Genomic DNA, 5,000 nt, shown 5'->3' on the forward strand with positions numbered 1-5,000 from the left:
TATGGGACTACCCCCTGAATTTAAGCATATTAATTAGGGGAGGAAAAGAAACTAACAAGGATTTTCTTAGTAGCGGCGAGCGAAAAGAAATCAGTTCAGCACTAAGTCACTTTGTCTATATGGCAAATGTGAGATGCAGTGTAAGGAACATCAATATTCTAGTATGAGAAATTAACGATTTAAGTCCTTCTTAAATGAGGCCATTTACCCATAGAGGGTGCCAGGCCCGTATAACGTTAATGATTACTAGATGATGTTTCCAAAGAGTCGTGTTGCTTGATAGTGCAGCACTAAGTGGGTGGTAAACTCCATCTAAAACTAAATATAACCATGAGACCGATAGTAAACAAGTACCGTGAGGGAAAGTTGAAAAGAACTCTGAATAGAGAGTTAAATAGTACGTGAAACTGCTTAGAGGTTAAGCCCGATGAACCTGAATATCCGTTATGGAAAATTCATCATTAGAATTGTAATATTTAATTAATATTATAATAATAGTGTGCATTTTTTCCATATAAGGACATTGTAATCTATTAACATAATTAATTTATCAAAAAATTGTGAATTATTGATTATTTCAATTATAGTGCTTGCATTATAACATGATATAAATGTCATAAATTTGATAAAGTGCTGATAGATTTATATGAATACAGTGCGTTAATTTTTCGGAATTATATAATGGCATAATTTTCAATGATTTTTGTGTTTATTATATGCACTTGTATGATTAACAATGCGAAAGATTCAGGATACCTTCGGGACCCGTCTTGAGACACGGACCAAGGAGTCTAACATATGTGCAAGTTATTGGGATATAAACCTAATAGCGTAATTAACTTGACTATTAATGGGATTAGTTTTTTAGCTATTTATAGTTAATTAACACAATCCCGGGGCGCTCTATATAGTTATGTATAATGATATTTATATTATTTATACCTCTAACTGGAACGTACCTTGAGCATATATGCTGTGACCCGAAAGATGGTGAACTATACTTGATCAGGTTGAAGTCAGGGGAAACCCTGATGGAAGACCGAAACAGTTCTGACGTGCAAATCGATTGTCAGAATTGAGTATAGGGGCGAAAGACCAATCGAACCATCTAGTAGCTGGTTCCTTCCGAAGTTTCCCTCAGGATAGCTGGTGCATTTAACTGTTGTATAAAATAATCTTATCTGGTAAAGCGAATGATTAGAGGCCTTAGGGTCGAAACGATCTTAACCTATTCTCAAACTTTAAATGGGTAAGAACCTTAACTTTCTTGATATGAAGTTTAAGGTTATGATATAATGTGCCCAGTGGGCCACTTTTGGTAAGCAGAACTGGCGCTGTGGGATGAACCAAACGTAATGTTACGGTGCCCAAATTAACAACTCATACAGAAACCATGAAAGGCGTTGGTTGCTTAAAACAGCAGGACGGTGATCATGGAAGTCGAAATCCGCTAAGGAGTGTGTAACAACTCACCTGCCGAAGCAACTAGCCCTTAAAATGGATGGCGCTTAAGTTGTATACCTATACATTACCGCTAAAGTAGATGATTTATGTTACTTGTAATATAAATTTTGAAACTTTAGTGAGTAGGAAGGTACAATGGTGTGCATAGAAGTGTTTGGCGTAAGCCTGCATGGAGCCCGCCATTGGTACAGATCTTGGGTGGTAGTAGCAAATAATCGAATGAGACCTTGGAGGACTGAAGTGGAGAAGGGTTTCGTGTGAACAGTGGTTGATCACGAGTTAGTCGGTCCTAAGTTCAAGGCGAAAGCCGAAAATTTTCAAGTATAGAAAAATCAAAATATATTTTGCATCATACCGATTTTTATACACTTGAATAATTTTGAACGAAAGGGAATACGGTTCCAATTCCGTAACCTGTTGAGTATCCGTTTGTTATTAAATATGGGCCTCGTGCTCATCCTGGCAACAGGAACGACCATAAAGAAGCCGTCGAGAGGTATCGGAAGAGTTTTCTTTTCTGTTTTATAGCCGTACTACCATGGAAGTCTTTCGCAGAGAGATATGGTAGATGGGCTAGAAGAGCATGACATATACTGTTGTGTCGATATTTTCTCCTCGGACCTTGAAAATTTATGGTGGGGATACGCAAACTTCTCAACAGGCCGTACCAATATCCGCAGCTGGTCTCCAAGGTGAAGAGTCTCTAGTCGATAGAATAATGTAGGTAAGGGAAGTCGGCAAATTAGATCCGTAACTTCGGGATAAGGATTGGCTCTGAAGATTGAGATAGTCGGGCTTGATTGGGAAACAATAACATGGTTTATGTGCTCGTTCTGGGTAAATAGGGTTTCTATCATTTATGGTAGATTCTTGTTCCCCGGATAGTTTAGTTACGTAGCCAATTGTGGAACTTTCTTGCTAAAATTTTTAAGAATACTAATTGGGCAACTGATTAGTTCTTTTAAATTATAACGATTATCAATTAACAATCAATTCAGAACTGGCACGGACTTGGGGAATCCGACTGTCTAATTAAAACAAAGCATTGTGATGGCCCTAGCGGGTGTTGACACAATGTGATTTCTGCCCAGTGCTCTGAATGTCAAAGTGAAGAAATTCAAGTAAGCGCGGGTCAACGGCGGGAGTAACTATGACTCTCTTAAGGTAGCCAAATGCCTCGTCATCTAATTAGTGACGCGCATGAATGGATTAACGAGATTCCTACTGTCCCTATCTACTATCTAGCGAAACCACAGCCAAGGGAACGGGCTTGGAATAATTAGCGGGGAAAGAAGACCCTTTTGAGCTTGACTCTAATCTGGCAGTGTAAGGAGACATAAGAGGTGTAGAATAAGTGGGAGATATTAGACTTCGGTTTGGTATCGACAATGAAATACCACTACTCTTATTGTTTCCTTACTTACTTGATTAAATGGAACGTGTATCATTTCCTAGCCATTATACGGATGTATTTATTATATCTTATGGTATTGGGTTTTGATGCAAGCTTCTTGATCAAAGTATCACGAGTTTGTTATATAATCGCAAACAAATTCTTTAATAAGAAAATGCATTTATGTATTTTTGATTTAAAAATTTGGTATAACTCCAATTACTCAGGTATGATCCAATTCAAGGACATTGCCAGGTAGGGAGTTTGACTGGGGCGGTACATCTCTCAAATAATAACGGAGGTGTCCCAAGGCCAGCTCAGTGCGGACAGAAACCACACATAGAGCAAAAGGGCAAATGCTGACTTGATCTCGGTGTTCAGTACACACAGGGACAGCAAAAGCTCGGCCTATCGATCCTTTTGGTTTAAAGAGTTTTTAACAAGAGGTGTCAGAAAAGTTACCATAGGGATAACTGGCTTGTGGCGGCCAAGCGTTCATAGCGACGTCGCTTTTTGATCCTTCGATGTCGGCTCTTCCTATCATTGTGAAGCAAAATTCACCAAGCGTTGGATTGTTCACCCATGCAAGGGAACGTGAGCTGGGTTTAGACCGTCGTGAGACAGGTTAGTTTTACCCTACTAATGACAAAACGTTGTTGCGACAGCATTCCTGCGTAGTACGAGAGGAACCGCAGGTACGGACCAATGGCACAATACTTGTTCGAGCGAACAGTGGTATGACGCTACGTCCGTTGGATTATGCCTGAACGCCTCTAAGGTCGTATCCGTGCTGGACTGCAATGATAAATAAGGGGCAATTTGCATTGTATGGCTTCTAAACCATTAAAAGTTTATAATTTATTTTATAAACGACAATGGATGTGATGCCAATGTTATTTGTAACATAGTAAATTGGGAGGATCTATGATCACCTGATGCCGTGCTAGTTACATATTTAAACATTATTTAATACAATGACAAAGCCTAGAATCAATTGTAAACGACTTTTGTAACAGGCAAGGTGTTGTAAGTGGTTGAGCAGCTGCCATACTGCGATCCACTGAAGCTTATCCTTTGCTTGATGATTCGAAAATGTTAATAAAACAACAAATATAAAATATAATATGTGTGTTATGGTTGTTAAACACCAACTAAAACATATATATATATATATATTGTATGAGTTGTTTAAAGGTGCCATATTTGTTAATTTACTTATGATATTTTATATATTTCTTTGTAAGTTGATAATGTGTGGACCGGACCTTAAGAAAATGTTATATACAAAAAGCTTTTTGATGATGCAATACAAAATTTATGTTATTTTATAAATAACATTCTTTTCAGAATAATTGAATTGTTATTGAAAGGAATAAAGAAATTAAATTGTTTTAAACAAAACAGAGAAAGAAGAACACACATTTTATTATATATATGAGTATATATATATATATATATATATATGTATATATATATGATAACTGCGAAAGGCAATAGAAAACACAAAAAAATAAATATATGAAATCATATTAAAAATATATTATAATTCAATCAATGGAGAACAGTAATATGCGAATGAAAAATTTACACTCTTAAACATAAATGTTATATTTAGTGTGAAATAGAAGTTTATATTTTATTTGATATTGCATAATAATAATAAACCGATTAATAAAATTTACACTCATGAGACTTGGAATTGTTATGAAATTCAATTCAGTGTTTTCCAATACAAAATGTCAAATAATATCATGAAACATATAAATTACATGTTAGATAATAACATATGATACAAACAATGTGATATAATAGAATTTAACATGTAAAATAAATGTTGGGTAATAACGTATGGAACAACTCTAGTACAATAAAAAATGTTTGCTATAGACAAAATTATATATGGAAATCACATGATTGTGGAGTATTGTCTTGCCGGCAGCCGTCAATTATAGTTCAAATTATTAAATATTTAAGTTATTCGTGTGTTATATTTAAATTAATACATGAAGAATTAATAGTGAGTGGTTGCATTTGAAAAAAGTATCATTCTTAAGGAAATGGTGTTCAAAAACCTATATATGGAGTGGTGTCGCGCACGGCAAGTCATATGAGAAAAAGTAAAAGTAACAAAATAATATGACTG

At 35.7% G+C, this 5,000-nt stretch overlaps 1 non-coding gene across 1 annotated transcript in view; it reads left to right on the plus strand.

Moving 5' to 3' along the window:
* Nucleotides 1-3,947, plus strand: part of LOC122322664 — a 3,960-nt gene extending 13 nt beyond the window's left edge. The window contains exon 1 of the ribosomal RNA XR_006246762.1: nucleotides 1-3,947. This exon is cut by the window's left edge and continues 13 nt beyond it. This is a non-coding gene — a ribosomal RNA (large subunit ribosomal RNA).
* Nucleotides 3,948-5,000: the final 1,053 nt, after the last annotated feature.

Source organism: Drosophila grimshawi, unplaced genomic scaffold, assembly GCF_018153295.1.
Source record: "Drosophila grimshawi isolate 15287-2541.00 unplaced genomic scaffold, ASM1815329v1 contig_528, whole genome shotgun sequence".
NCBI lineage: Eukaryota > Metazoa > Arthropoda > Insecta > Diptera > Drosophilidae > Drosophila > Drosophila grimshawi.